Source organism: Raphanus sativus, chromosome 2 (genome assembly GCF_000801105.2).
Source record: "Raphanus sativus cultivar WK10039 chromosome 2, ASM80110v3, whole genome shotgun sequence".
Lineage (NCBI taxonomy): Eukaryota > Viridiplantae > Streptophyta > Magnoliopsida > Brassicales > Brassicaceae > Raphanus > Raphanus sativus.
Genome location: NC_079512.1, coordinates 14,347,209 through 14,363,960, shown reverse-complemented (window position 1 = coordinate 14,363,960; position 16,752 = coordinate 14,347,209).

The window sequence follows — 16,752 nt, the reverse complement described above, 5'->3', positions numbered from 1 at the left end:
ACTTAAAATGGTACAGTGGGAGTAATGAATATGAACGTAATGGCATATTTCAAGCTAGTTTGTATGTTTTTCCCGAAAACACCATGTATCCTGTGTATATAAAGACCCAATACGTTCCAAAAGATTATTTGATTTTTTTTGGATTAGTGACAATTATTTGATCCGCCAGTTAAAAAATGTTAAAAAGCAATCTCGAAAGTTTTTATTGTGCCGCCCGTAATCATTTGAATTCCATAAGATCCAACGTCCACTATTTTTTCTTCCTTTCTCTCGTTTTGTTTCCTTTTTAAATATAGGGTATTTAAAAAAATATTAATATATTAAAATTGAAATATAATTATTGTAATAACCCTAATTTTTTTAAATTTTACCATGAAATGCTACCGAGCTTTACACAATATCGTTTTATACTTTTATAACCTTACCTAATACATTTATGTCTACCTGAACTTAAATTAACAAAATCGTGGTGAACCTAAAATTCAAAGAGGAGTTACCTTATGAGCACATATTTCATTTTTTTTCATGATAACACACTTTTGCTAGTGACGCACTTTTTCTTTTCCACCTATGTGTTTGTACACAACTACCCTTCTTGTGTGGATAGAGAAACACAAGTGTAGTTAGTTTTTTTTTTATATTGCGGTCTCTTTTTGTGGAGACCAATCATGTTCCCTTTGAGGATTTATTAAGGTTGGTGCCTAGGATAAGAGACGCATAACAACCGTAGGATGAGAAACGATATAAGGGTGAGGGCTGTTGTGTTTGGAGTAAGTAGGTTTGATAATGAAGGCACTACATTCTCGGGTGTCCGCTTGACGAGCTACAGCTGGGAGGAGGCAAAAAGGTGATTTTTAAAAAAAATTTCTCAGATCTCTCGGAAACATTGCAATTTAACTCTGATATCCACAAGAATTCTAATTACTTGCGTCGTAAAATTTGTAATCTTTTAGTGTACTAAAAAGAAAACAGGCTTTGAGCGATGGAGGAGCAGTGTTTGGTTTAAGCACGTGACTGGGTGTGTGGAGATGGAGGAAAATGGGACGAGGGTATTGGTTGCGAGGAACTTGAACGAAATCTGCTGCTGGAGTTTAGAGTGGATAAAGCGCGGTTTGGTGTTTCGTTGAGCTACTAGTCAGCAACAAGTTTGGAACTTGCAACTGGGATTAGGATCCCACCGGTTCTGATAACAAGTGATGGGGCTGTGAAGTATTTCTGCCAACATCTGAAAGTGAAAGGTGGGATGAATATGTTTGCTAGGTTTGAAGAGAAACCCAAGTTTGTGGACACAGATGTTGTAGATGATTCTGGTATAGGTTTTGTGTCACCAGATGCAGTGAAGTTTTCTTCTGGATCTTCAAAGAGGGGTTATGTGTCCTATGATGCTTCAAAGACAAAGGTTATAAACCTTGATGATGATCTTGATTTTGTACAGGAAGTTGAGAAAGTAGAAGGTAGAATAGATGGGGACAGGCAGAAAGGAGAAAGCATCAAGGGTGTGGATGATAGTGGTTTGAGTTTTGGAACAGACACACACTACAAGAAAACGCATGCCTAACGACCAAACATTACGACTACGAAAAGGTGGTCGTAAATTACGGACTGTGGTACGACTAAGTTACGACGAAGTAAACATTAGTCGTAATGTCGACGTAAAGTTACAACTAAAGTTTTGAGTCGTACGTTAGTCGTAAAGTTACATCTAATGTACGACTAAATTTTTATGTAGTCGTACATTAGATGTAACTTTACGACTAACTTACATCTAAATATTTTACATCTAATTAACGACTAAGGGAGTCATAAATTAGTTGTAATATTACGACTTAGGTACATCAAAATTGTTTACATCTAATTAACAACTGATTTACGAGAACAAAGTTGCACTTTGGTAGTTAAGTTATAATTTAAACGTAAATTAGTTGTAACTTTGTACGTACCAAAATCAAAATTTCTCTATAAATATGATCTTCTCCCTCATTCTATGATGCACAAAAAAAACAAAAAGAGGAAGAAAAAAAACGGGAAAAAGTTAAAAAAATGTCCGAAAATATTTATGCGCTTCGGAGTTGGATGTATGCGCATAAAGATTCAACAGGAAAAGTAACAGACGAATTTCTGAACGGAGCAGAGATATTCATGTACCAGGCCGGACAAACGCCTCTCACAAAGGAAACGGGTAAAATGTTCTGTCCATGTCGTAAATGCAAAAATACGAAGTTTGCTGCTAGTGAAACCGTTTGGAAACATAGAGTAAATAGAGGATTTACTCCACATTACTATATTTGGTTTAACCATGGAGAGGGTGATAATAGGAATGAAGCTAGTGGTAGTAATCATGTTGAAAATGTTCGTAACAGAGATGAACCACATTTCCCTTCTGAAAGTGTTATTCAAGAAAATCATATGTTAGATCATGATAGAATGCATGATATGGTTACCGATGCATTTCGTGAAACAACATCAGTAATAGAGGAGGTTGAAAATGTAGAGGGGCCTAATTTGGATGCAAAAAGATTTTATGAAATGCTAGCAGCAGCAAATGAGCCAATCTATGAAGGTTGTAGAGAAGGTCTTTCTAAATTATCTTTGGCAGCTAGGATGATGAATATCAAAACTGATCATAACTTACCTGAAGTTTGTATGGATGCATGGGCTGAGTTGTTTAAAGAGTATTTGCCTGAAGATAACTTGTGTGCTGAATCCTATTATGAGATTCAGAAACTTGTTCATAGTCTTGGCTTACCTTCGGAGATGATTGATGTGTGTATAGACAACTGTATGATATACTGGGGAAAAGATGCAGAATTGTTAGAGTGTAAATTTTGCAAGAAGCCAATATATAAACCGCAAGGATGTGGACGAAATAGGGTGCCGTACCAGCGGATGTGGTACTTACCAATCAAGGATAGACTCAAGAGATTATATCAATCTGAAAAGACGGCAGCGTCGATGAGATGGCATGCAGAACATGATCAGAAGGAAGGAGAGATCAATCATCCCTCTGATGCCAAAGCGTGGAAACATTTGAATAATGTCTATCCTGATTTTGCAAGTAACCCCCGCAACGTTTATCTTGGGCTCTGCACAGATGGCTTTAGTCCATTTGGAATGTCTGGAAGACAATACTCTCTCTGGCCAGTCTTCTTGACGCCATACAACCTTCCACCAGAGATGTGTATGGAAAAAGAATTGATTTTCATGAGTATATTGATACCTGGTCTCAAACATCCCAAAAGATCCCTTGATGTTTTTCTACAACCTTTGATTGAAGAATTGAAGGAATTGTGGTCAACAGGCGTGCAGACATATGATTGTTCAACGAGAACAAACTTTACAATGCGAGCAGTTCTACTGTGGACTATTAGTGATTTTCCTGCATATGGGATGTTGTCGGGCTGGACGACGCATGGGAGGCTATCTTGTCCATATTGTATGGGAAGCACAGACGCATTTCAGTTGAAGCATGGTAGGAAGACGTCCTGGTTTGATTGTCATCGGAGATTTCTTCCCATTAACCATCCGTACCGAAGGAACAAGAAACACTTTCGGTCAAAAAGGATAGTAAGGGACACCGCTCCACCATATTTATCTGGAAAGGAAATCGAGAAGGATATTGATTACTATGGTGGACAAAGCACAGTTGCCAAAGGCGGTAATTGGCATAATCCTGCGAATATGCCTAATGGTTACGGGACTCAGCATAATTGGCACAAGAAGAGTATATTTTGGGAACTTCCATATTGGAAAGATCTGCTGCTGCGCCACAATCTGGACGTGATGCATATAGAGAAGAAGACAAAAGATAACAAGAACTCAAGGTTCGATTTACCTGCATTATGTTCTCGGATTGAACTGCATATTATGAACGATAGGAGAATTCCAGTTCCCATTTTCAGATTGTCAGCACAAGCAAAAGCTGCGTTGTACAAGTGGGTGGCGTCAGATGTGAAGTTTTCTGATGGATATGTTTCAAATCTATCAAGATGTGTTGATCATCAGGGACAAAAGTTTTCAGGAATGAAGAGTCATGACTGTCATGTTTTTATGCAACGACTTCTGCCATTTGCACTTGCGGAGTTGCTTCCAAAAGAGGTTCACGAAGCACTTGCAGGTAACAAATAATTAAAGTTAATATTTCTTCTTGTTGGAAAAAAACATGATTGTAAATTATGTGTAGGCATCGGAGCTTTTTTCAGAGATCTTAGTGCATGCACCTTAACTGTAGACGTCATCACACAACTTGATGCGAATATCCGGATCTTGATGTGTAATTTGGAGAAAATTTTTCCTCCATCCTTTTTTGACGTCATGGAACATCTGGTTATCCACCTTCCGTATGAGGCAATGCTACGTGGACCTGTTCATAATGGATGGATGTATCCTTACGAACGAGCTATGAAATATTTGAAAGACAAAGCAAAAAATCTGGCAAGGGTGGAAGGTTCAATAGTTGCTGGGAGTTTGAATGAGGAAACATCTCACTTTACGTCTTACTACTTTGCGTCACAAGTTCGGACCAAAAAAAAAGAATACGAGCAGATATGATGATGGTGGTGTTATACCGACATATATTGTTGAAGATGTTCCAGACATATTTACTCAGATTGGACGGCTTGGTGGAAAACTAAAAGAAGTTTGGTGGTCAAGTTCTGAAGACGCACATAGTGCCCACACATATATACTTCTTAACTGCGAGGAGATTGAATCATTTGAAAGGTAATTGAAATTATTCTTTCTGTTAAATTTTACCACACATATATAACACTTAATGTTAACTTTCTTTTAAAACAGCGATTTTGTTGCCCAAGTCGAAGAAGCTATACCAGGAATATCAACTGCTGATCTCAACAAAAGGAAAGACCAACACTTTGTGAAATGGTTAAAAACGCAGGTACGTCATGTATCTAATTAATTAACATGAAAATTAATTATATATTTGGTTAAGTCTTTATACAAATAAATGTTGATGTTCCAGGTTGATTATGATGATCAATTTTATCCTCAATGGTTTCACGAATTGATACAAGGTCCGGTCGGTAAGGTCACCATTGCATCTATGTATTTCACAAGAGGATACACTTTTCACACTTACGAATATGGAAGTCGACGAGCAACAATGAACTATGGAGTATGTGTGAAAGGTGAAACAGATTTCTATGGAATCTTAAAAGAGATCATCGAAGTGGAGTTCCCCGGTGTAGTGAAGCTGAAATGCGTGCTCTTCAAATGTGATTGGTTTGACCCAACAGTCAATAGAGGTGTTCGATATAGCAAGTTTGGTGTTGTTGATATAAAAGAAACAGGCTTTGAGCGATGGAGGAGCAGTGTTTGGTTTTAAGCGGTGACTGGCTGTGTGGAGATGGAGGAAAATGGGACGAGGGTATTGGTTGCGAGGAACTTGAACGAAATCTGCTGCTGGAGTTTAGAGTGGATAAAGCGCGGTTCGGTGTTTCGTTGAGCTACTAGTCAGCAACAAGTTTGGAACTTGCAACTGGGATTAGGACCCCACCGGTTCTGATAACAAGTGATGGGGCTGTGAAGTATTTCTGCCAACATCTGAAAGTGAAAGGTGGGATGAATATGTTTGCTAGGTTTGAAGAGAAACCCAAGTTTGTGGACACAGATGTTGTAGATGATTCTGGTATAGGTTTTGTGTCACCAGATGCAGTGAAGTTTTCTTCTGGATCTTCAAAGAGGGGTTATGTGTCCTATGATGCTTCAAAGACAAAGGTTATAAACCTTGATGATGATCTTGATTTTGTACAGGAAGTTGAGAAAGTAGAAGGTAGAATAGATGGGGACAGGCAGAAAGGAGAAAGCATCAAGGGTGTGGATGATAGTGGTTTGAGTTTTGGAACAGACAGAAGGAGATATTGAAGTTGATTTGGACGAGATAGAACTGCGGCCAAGAGGTTATGACAAGGAGTTTTGGAAGCCCTTATTAGCTGGAGACTATGGCGGTTCCATTGCGGTTAATGTTGTCTTCAGCGAGAATGAGATTCTGGAAGGGCTTTAAAAAAGTCTTGTCCAAAAACGTACTTTTGTGACACCGGAAGTTGTTTTGACCACTATGTTGAGGTTGGGGGCCAAAGAAGAGGTGAAACTAAAGCAACAACATTGAAGCCGGAGGATTACAATCCTTGGATGGGAGGTGGGAATGAGGCTCCTGCAGGTGTTAACATGAGCGGTCAGCCAACACGTAAGCTCGCTGATATTGACGACGAGGAATTTGACATCCCCCCCATGTTCGATGATACAAAATATGATGTCTCTGAAATCCCCGACATGGATGTGGATGAACATGACGGTCAGATAGCTGTTGGAAAGGTCTTTGGTAGTAAGGAGGATTGTCAGATTTCTAAGCAATTTATGCAATAAAGAAGTAGTTCAAGTTCATGCAGACAAGGACAAAAGTTGATTCTTTTGTTGTGGAGTGTCCAGATGAGAGGTGTGATTGGCGTGTAACAGCCCATGAAATTAGAGGGTCTGGTTACTTTGAGATAAGGAAAGCGCAGCATGAGCATATATGCCCTATAGAATTCAGACAGGGCTACAAGAGTAGAGCAACGTCTCGTATAATTGCAGCTGTGTACAAGGTAAAGTTCGTAAACCCCGTGAAGGCACCAGTAGCTCATGATTTGCAGAAAATTCTGTTGGAGGACCTCTGTGTCAATGCATCGTACATGAAGTGCTACAGGGCTAAGGAAAAAGTAATTTTTGGGGGTGCGAGGTTCAGATGAAGATGCCTACTTGAAGTTACCAGAGTATCTTCACATGCTGAAACTGGCCAATCATGGTACAATTACTAATTTGGAGACAGATGTAGACGAAGATGGTGATGAACGTTTTCTCTACTTGTTTCTTACATTTGGTGCTTCGATCAGTGGATTTAGGAAGTCAAGCCATGTTTTGGTGATAGATGGAACACATTTAAGTGGCAAGAACAAATGAATTCTTTTGAAGGCTAGTGAGCAGGATGCTAATTTTCAGATTTTTCCTATGGCCTTTGCAGTTGTGAATGAGGATGAGGATGCATGGACATGGTTTTTGCAGAAGGTTGAGAGGATTCTTGGAGATTCTACTAGTCTTGCCATTGTATCTGACAGGGTTGTGTGTATTGCCAATGGAGTGAGTAAGATTATCCACAAGCAAAGCATGGAGCTTGCATATTTCATTTGGCAAGAAACGTGAACTCAAAGTTTTCAAGTAAACACTTAGCACAAATGGTGATTGCTGCAGCGCGCATATCCCAGTGATTTCAAGGATCTTTATGGGAAGGTAAGAGCAACTAACAATGATTTTGGTGTTTATTTGAGTAAAATTGGTACGGCTCGTTGGTCGAGATCAAATTTCCCGGGTGAAAGGTATACATCATGACTAGCAATATTGCTGAGCAGCTGAACAATGCGTTTTTGGAAGGGAGGGGAGCCAGCATTCTTGAGTTGGTAAGGTTCATTCAGAGGATGATGACAAGATGGTTCAGTGTGCGGAGGAAGAAGGCAGAGAAACACAGAGGTGTTGTGATTGTGGAAGTGGACAACAGATGACAAAGAACATGGCCACTGTTAAAGTAAGTTACGTAAATGCTGTTAATAGCTGGAGTAGTCAGATTTTGGGGAAATTTGGAAGATCAGACAAGGTAATGCTATCTGAGAGAAAGTATAGTTGTAAGTATTTTGATCATATCAAAATACCTTGCGGGTATGCAATGCTTGCAGCGGACGGGCTTGGAGTGCCTTACGACACATTGTGTGGGCATTGGTACAAGACAACAGTGTGGAGGGAGACATATGCAGGTGTGATCAGTCCATAAGAAGACCCAAGGAATGTTGACATACCTGAGGAAGTTAGCAGTATGGTTCTATACCCTCTCATCACAAAAAACAGTCTGGACATCGTCGCAAGGCACGCATGACTTCGACGGGAGAGATACGGGTAAGGTTCCGTTTGGTAGATAGAAGATGTCCAAATCTGAAGTTTGTTGAATGTGTATTGGTATTGTTGTAGGTTTCAAAGAAGAAACTGACGCATAACAGATGTGGGAGGTGTAGAGAAGTTGAACACAATCGCACAAATTGTGTTTGCCCAATATAGGTGTTGCGGTGAAGGAGGAATGAAGCAATTTGGATGGAGAGAAAAAAAAACTTTTTTTTGGATCATTGGAAGTTTTTTTTGGAAGACAGACGTTATGTTGCTACAATGATTTTTTTTTTAGACTTATTAGCTGTTTTTGGAGAGTCATAGTGATTTTGCACATGATTCCCTACTCGGATTTTCTTGTTGTTCATTTTGGAAACTATGCATCAAGAACAAACAATTATGAGAACATGATTCTTTGATGAGCTCATCATCCACACTAGAAAAACTAGAAAACAATTTTGAGAACATGATCCTCTCATGAGCTCATCATCCACTTTAGGATACAAACCAGTTGACTGTGGACGTGGACATATTTGTTTTGGACATGTTTTGGTTTTAGACACTAACATGCAATATTTGTAGATTACTCTTTGGTCCACAGTCCCTAAGTATTGTTAAAAGAGACATCCAATAAGATAAACTCCTTTAGATAATTAAATGAACATTAAGATTTAGAAATTTAATAGCTGCAAAAGAGTGGTTCCTAAAACGCAAGCAGAAGATGAATAACTAACATATTACATACTGTTGTTCTAAGATAAGGGGGATAGGAGGGATTGATGATACAATGTATTGCATTGTGTCATCTAGTTACAGATTTTGGCATAAAGCCATGCCATTGTTCCAAGTGCAATGGCTGCAACAACAATGTTTATCACTAGGGACTGTGCCTTGTTCGCAATCAAGGGCAGATTTGGTGACGCTAGAGTATCTGCTGTTGTCAAATTTGAGTTGTCGTCAGACCCACAGCTAGTAGTTTTGGCATCCAGTAACTTTTTCATCTGAAGAAGGATTTGCTCGATTTGTTTTGTCTGGTTTTCCAGGCGTTGTGTTGTGTACATCTTGAAAGAATCTACATCTTCCTTTAGCTTGCAATGTTTAACATCTACCATGTTAATCTTGTCAACAATTGCCTCATTCACTCATTTGAACAAGTGATGTTCTGTTTTTCGCTAGAAATGAGAACCAAAAACAGATCCAGTAAATAAAGGCAAGAACTTGCAATAGTCCAGTACATAAAGCATAAAAGGGATTGGGGCATACCTTGACGCCAATTTCACAACGATAAAACCTTCGAAAGAGATTCTCCTTCGTCTGAGCACCGAATGTAGTCAGTTTTGCTCTACACCAACAACGAGTCGGGATGCCAGATGTTTGTCTCAATGTATGGGACCGAGAGGAAGAAGCGGAGGAGCTCATGTCTAATGTATTTCGTTTGACCAAGAGCGGGAGGATGACCTAGTTTGAGAAGATATCGGATCTCATTAGGAATTCTGTTGTAAAGATACTAAATGGAAGTGAACTTTTCTTTGAGTTCCGACTTTAATAATATTTAATATAAAAAGTGGACACCCCTCTGTGTTTTGTGGATGTGGATACAAAATTTAATCCATGCATATGTTGATTCATGTCTTCATGATACATTTTCATCAATCAGTTGTAAAATACAGACAGCATCAAAACTAGAAACACTTGACACACTATAAACATAAGTAGTCTTAAGCATCATGTAAGTAGTCTTAAGCATTAGATGGAGCATTTAAAAAGAGAGAGAGAGCGTATAATTGGCAAGCAACGCATCAAAAGAAGACAACAAAAAGAAACTCCGAGCCTCCCGATAATATTACAAAAAATAGGGGAGGAAATAGCTGCTGTGGTCTAGACATCGGTGTAGTATCCAGTATTATAAGCAGGCAGGACCATCGTCTTGTAGATGTCCATTGCGTACTGCTTCTGTATGTCGTCCACAATTCGGTCTGTGATGCTGGTCATGTTAGGGGGTGGGTCACCATGGGTGTGCATCTCTAGGAACTTCATACTGACAGGTCCGCAGTCACCCGAGCAACTGTTGGTGTAAAGGTCTGGAATACGTCTCCAAATAAACGGCTTAAGTCCACTGAATTGGGTTATCTCACACATCGTGACTTTCTTGACAAGGTAAGGAAGCGAAGCCATCAAAGGTTTTATAAACTTTCCGACGCGCCTGACACCGTGCAAAGATGGAAGCAGATCAAGTATTTCGACATACCCCATGTAAAGGTTGATGGCTAGGCCCATTCAGTGAGACTCGTTCCAGAGCATATGCGTGTAGATGGTGTGGACATCATCCATCCATTTGTTTCCAGGGCGGACAACAATCTCGATTACACGCTGCTCCAAACTGAATGTGCTCTTCTTCGTAGACTTGCTGAAATCGACATAGTTGTCCTCGATAGCTGACACTAGGATGGGTGGGGCGAAGGTTGCATTTTCCTTCTGTAGAATCTTCTAGTGTCTTGCAAAGAGCATGTGGACAAGCATTTCCATTTGCTGGTGCAAAACGGCTTGTCAGTTCCATAATAGCAAAGCAAAAAAAAAAGAACAAGCAAAGCAAGGAGCTTACATAGGTTGTTGTCCATTGCTTTGGTTCAGCAATTTGGAGTAGAGAATTTTTTTGAAAATTTGAAATCAGAGGGGGTGTTGTAGAAACTGCGATACAATAACGATAGAAAATAAGGACCTATGTATAAAAAGGTGATTTGAGGGAGGTCATGTTAGTGAAACTTACACATTAATGTTGGTCTTCCGAACATTGTGAAAAAGGTCTCGTTCCATCTCTGGAAGTGTGGTTATGAGGGCCTGAGCAGGAACAAGTGGAGAACTGGATAATTCCTCTGTGATATGGTTCTCCTCCGCAGATGGAACATGTCTCGGCGGATTTTTAGGGTGTGTGAGGTCCACTACTCCATCCTCATTAGCCTGATTTTGATTAATTTAGTTAGAAAATAAGTATATAAATATCTGTGAAAGAGGTAGCATGACGGAGGTATGTGTACCGTACCTCCTCGGCAGAAGTGGGCCGCCCTATGCACGGTGGAGAGTTTGATGAAGTTATGGCTGTAAAATCATTGGGTGTGGCTGCGTGACTTGCGAAACCTAAACCACTATCATTACTCTTGACCGGTGTGGTAAGTGGTCTAAAGGGCAGTGGTGACAAGCGTAAACGAGTGCCTGACGGAGAAGATGGACCAATTGTAGAGTCAAACATTGGTGGGTTGGATAGAGGAGGGTCTGGGCTGAGGGGGTCGTATATCCAGACACCATGATAGAGTAGATGATTAATTTTAGGGATGTCGGGGTGATCAGCTTTATCGTAGATAACAGAGTTGACCGGTGCACTTGTTTGGATCCTCACCAGGTGGAGTTGTTTGTATCTCGTCCACAGGATGAGCGCTTTCTGAACTGTGGTCAGGTGTTCTGTGGACAACTTTGGGGTTGTGGTCAATGGAGTCATGGACAGTTGTTGTGTGGACGGTTGCCTCCTGAGAAGGAGTGTTCATGCTTTCAGAAGCCTGACGGTGGAGATGAGCTCCTTACTGACTTATGATAGGTGACTGGGTCTCTAGATGTTGATCTGTCTCCATTGCATCCACATCCTACAAAGCAGAATAACAACAGAGTGTCATAATTGGACAAAATGCTTTTGTAATGTATGGTACACTAAAGCTGATTGAACATCACCTTATCAGTTGTGTGATTTTCATCAAGTGGTGCTACATGTTCAGGCTCTACATTGTGGTGATATGTGTCTAGTACATCCTAAAAATTAGACAAAAAGTGCATAAGGGACTCTTTGCTTTATTACAAAGCATTTTGACAAAATCTGAAAAACATAAGTGGATAACAAAATCACTTGATCGGTTGGTGACTGGGGTTTTGGATGCTCATCTGTCTCCATTGCATTGACATCCACATCCACATCCAAATCCACATCCTACATAAACAGAGTGTGTAAGCAACATTCATCAATAAGAAAAAGTTGTTCTGATGTGGGATCGCCATCAAGTGGTGTTACCTGTTTAGGCTCTACACTGTGATGATCCGTGTCGGGGACATCCTAAAAATCAGACGAAAAGTACTTCAGAGACTCTTTGCTTTATTGTAAGAGAATGTGTAAAAGTAGATCAAAATCACCTGATCGCTTGGTGCTTCCTGTTCAGACTGATTAGATGTGCCAATGTTTTTGCAACGAGATCTCAGGGTATTAAAAGATGTTTGCCTTCCATGAGTTTTCTTCTTCTTCTTTTTCAAGAGTTTCTGCATCTGCTTCACATGCTTTTGTAGTTCCAGCACCATGTCCGTAAGTTGGGCATTTGTGAAACTGGTGACACTCGAACGCGTAAAGTATGAGCTTATGCACCTTTGCTTCAACTCCTTCTTGATAACGGGCTTTGGTTTGAGAGATTGCTTTGCCCGAGTGGAATCCTTCTTCCCGTTTGGTTGACGACGGTCTTTAGGCTTTTTAATCGAAGGCTCCGTTGTAACCTCACCAGGCACATTGCTTTGTTGAAGATGCACTGATCAGCTATCAGTTTCTCCATGTAAATGACACTGTCGTCCTTGGGGGTCATTTGACCACTCTCCCCAGCCAGACTGCGCTTGGGTTTCAATAGGTATGATCGGTGAGACAGCAAGCTGAGACAGTAGTTAGACAAAAACATAAATCAATCAATTATGCTCCATGTATAGCAGTAAGATGTAATAGCATGGTTGCTTACATCTGAGGAGAAATCGATACGGCGGATATCGAGAGAATTGATGGAGTGGTGTTGTGGTAGAAAACCATCTTCTAGGTCCATTAGTGTCAGCTGGTCCAGTGGAGCAGGAATGAAAGACAGAAGTTGGGGGAGGAATGTAACCAATTGGAGTGTCAAAGGGAAGCCTTGGAGTCTGAAAAAGCGCTGCTTGGTTTTAAGAACCAGCCAAGCAACATGATCCTTGCATTTTGGGGGGGGGGGGGGGGGGGGGGGGGGGGGGGCTTGGATGGTTTCATGCAAGAGATGGTCTTCAAGAATGATTGTCTGGCCCAAGGGCCCAAGGGAAGGCAAAGAAGGTTGTTAGGTTTTTTAGCATACTAACATATCAAGGAGTGGGGCGTGCTTCTTGTTTGTGAGCAATGAGAACACCGTCGACAATGATGATCAAAGCTATTCATATCTTCTTCCAACCCGACATGTTCTTCTCCTCCTCAAGCATTTGACAAAGTTCAACAATTGTTACAATCTTCTTCTTCCCAAACAGTTTTTTCCAGACTTTCTTTGCCCGCAACAACTGACTTGGCGGTGTCTGGATGATATACTTAGGGAAAAAACCGCAGTTTAGCCCAGTCACAGTCCCAAACTCCTGAAGACCAAAGCAGAGGGGGTTCCCACCAAAATCGGACCAAAGCGTGTGTTCTGGCTGACACATAAGTGAGGAAAGAGTGGATTAGCTTTGCAGATACTGGACATTGACGGGCATGGATGTCGAAAAGCTTTCCAAAACAAGACTGCCGAATGGTTTGGAACTCCAGGGAATCTCTAAGCACACGACGAAGGAAGGGTAGGATCTCCGGTGAAGAGTAGATGTTGAGACGCTTAGTGGGAAACCTGTCAGTCGCAAATAGTCACGGCGGGAGCCGTAGATCCAGTAGCAAGGATCCTGAAATCGGAAACATGCAAGGTGATTAACCGTCGAGACTCACTGATTTTTATAAGGGAACAAACTTTCGAGAAAAAAAAACAAACTTTCGAGCAAAAAACACAAAACGGCGGAAGACCGAAACACTGACCTGATGCATTTTGCGGTGGGTCTGGATCCTGAGACGTCTTGAGTTTCTTCTTCGCCTTCGATTTCGCCATAGTTGGAATATCTCTCCGTCGATTTCGCCTTCAATTACGCCAGTTTATCGGTGTCTCTCTGTCGCCTTCGATTTCACTTTAGAGAGGTTTCGGGAAATTAGGGTAAGAGATTTGGTAAAGTGAGACTACGATTTGAATTAGGGAGAGAGAAAAAGTGTTTTGTTTTGTCCGACAGAAACAAATTTCGAATAAAAATATGAAGCCATGGTTAGTTGTCTCTGGTTTGGTTAGTTTGCTCTGGTCAAAAGTAACGAGAGAACAAAGACAGAAGAAAGTTAAGTAGAGAAACGGGATGGGAAGCCAACGGTGAGAATGAGAAACCGTCGACCACCACACAAAAAACCTTAGGTTTTGTTTTGAGAGGGACAGATGAGGGGAAAAGTAAAGAAAAAAATGTCGACAATATAGGTGGTAAACTAATCTCTAACAACATCCCACTGATAAACTCTTTCTAGGTATACAAATATAACATAAACATAAATTCATATCCGTCTCTCTCTAAGTATACAAATATACCATAAACATATATTTATATCTATGTAGATGTCTTAAAACAATATGATTTAATTTCTCATAACAAATATATAGAATTTGAAACATATTAGTATTTTAAATCCATCTTTTTACAATTCTTTCACAAAGTTACAATGCATTTATTCTGTGACCACAATTAATTGTTTGTTATCTTTATCTATTTATATAACTTATTAAACTACAAAGTTATATCTAAGTATATATTTTCTAATACAAAATAAATGAAATACTTATCTTTTTATAAATAGTCTCACGGTTTTTACAGTAAATTGAGTTTTTCCAATTTTTGCGGGAAATCGTGTTTTCTGATTTTGACAAAAATTGTGTTTTCCCGGTTTTGGCAGGAAATTGCGTTTTCCGGTTTTGGCGGAAAAATGTATTTTTCCGATTTTTGCGTAAAATTGTGAATTTCCCGGTTTTGCGGGAAATTGCATTTTCCAGTTTTTGCGGGAAATCACGTTTTCTGATTTTGACGAAAATTTATGTTTTTCCGGTTTTATCGGGAAATTGCGTATTTCCGGTTTTGGCGGAAAATTGTTTTTTCCCCGATTTTGTTGGGAAATTGTATTTCCGGTTTTGACGGAAAATTGTGTTTTCCGGTTTTTGCGGGAAATGTGTTTTTGTGATTTTAACAATTTTTTAATTAAAAACAAAATAGGTCATAGTTGACCCAACCCAATATACATATTTAACTTATTAACCCATTAACTTGTTAACCCATTAACATGTTAATCCATTAACTTGTTAACCCATTAACTTGTTAACCCATTAACCCATTAGATCAAAAATAACCAGTTCATTTGGGGTTAATTGGTCAATTTGAGTTGAGTCAACCCGTGGATCACAACCCATTTTGACACCCCTAGTCTCACCAACACATAGCCAATTAGTCATAGACATCATTTATCCTAAAACTCATATATTGTAATATTGTATAGCAATACGATGATGGAAGCAAAAAAAAAATTGAATACAGTTTTCTATGTAAATATATACTCCCTCCATTTCTAAATAATTGTCACTTTGATATTTTTTACACAGATTAAGAAAGTGATAGAAATATATGTAAGTTTTTATTAATTATACCTCTTTGACCTATGTATTTAAGATAATTAAAATTATTTATAAATTCAATGTAGTTTGCAATTAATTTCAGCTGAAAATAAATATAATTTGTATTGAAATTGTAAAGTGATATTTTTGAGTAACAACAAAAAAATGTTATAATGATATTTATTATGATATAGAGGGAGTAATTGTTTAGAGCATACCACGCACTAGTAAAGTATCGGGTGGGCTCACATACGTAATTAGCTGAATTCCATTGAACCATGCCACGTGTCATATTGAGTCTTTAAATATATCTAAGCCTGGTGCTTTTACCACAAGCCAAAATATCTACCTAAACCTGAAGCGCGAAAACCAAAATCGGATCTAAACCGTTATACAAAAATATCCGAATTAGGATTTATGATCTTAATATTTTGGGGTTTAGGTGTAATCTGAACCGAATCGATATCTGAAATAAGATCCAAAAAATTCAAAATTTGTTAAATATACTAATACTTATATATATATTAAAATAATTTAGATATTTTATAGGGTTCAAAATATTTTGTAGATTATTTTATTTGTTATTTTGAATACTTTTTAGTTAATTTAGATAGTTTAACTATTTTTAAACATATTTGTGAATAGTATATATATATATCTTTAAAGAAAATTGTCACTTCTCAGGTTTAAAAGAAAAATTTTAGACGATTTCGCATATTGGTTACAATTCGATTCGAACCAAACGCTGAAGGAATCGAACCTAACCTGATCCGATAATTAGTAAAACCCGAATATAATTTATGAGTATAATCTCGAAGATCCTAAAATCTGAATCAACCAAACTGTAATCGACGGACCCGATGCTCGTGGCGAAAGATACCTATATTTTAGTAATCAACAACAATGTTACAAAATGTATACTAATTATACGTATTATCTACTCTATCAACATATCTTATTTTATGGTTTTTGTAAATTGTAAGAGTATAATATATTGTCTTTAGAAAACACATTCATGGATTATGTAATTACTAGATATGAGCCCGTTGCGTTGCAACGGGTTTTGTTTAATGTTTTAATTTTATGAAAACCATAAAAATGAAAATATTTGTAGTGAAATTGTATGATTTTACATATATAATGTGAAAAATATTTTTTGCCAATTTTAATAGGTTCCATTTTCAAAATTCGTTTTTTTCAGTATCACTAATATTTTTATAATTTTAAAGTAATGACAGATTTTTATTGACACATTCACAATTTGATTTTTTAAGAGTTTTGATAAAGTTACCAAATCTCTAAATCAAAAGTCATAAAACCACAAAAAAGTAATTAAAGCTTGGTTCTTCAAAGTTATTAATTT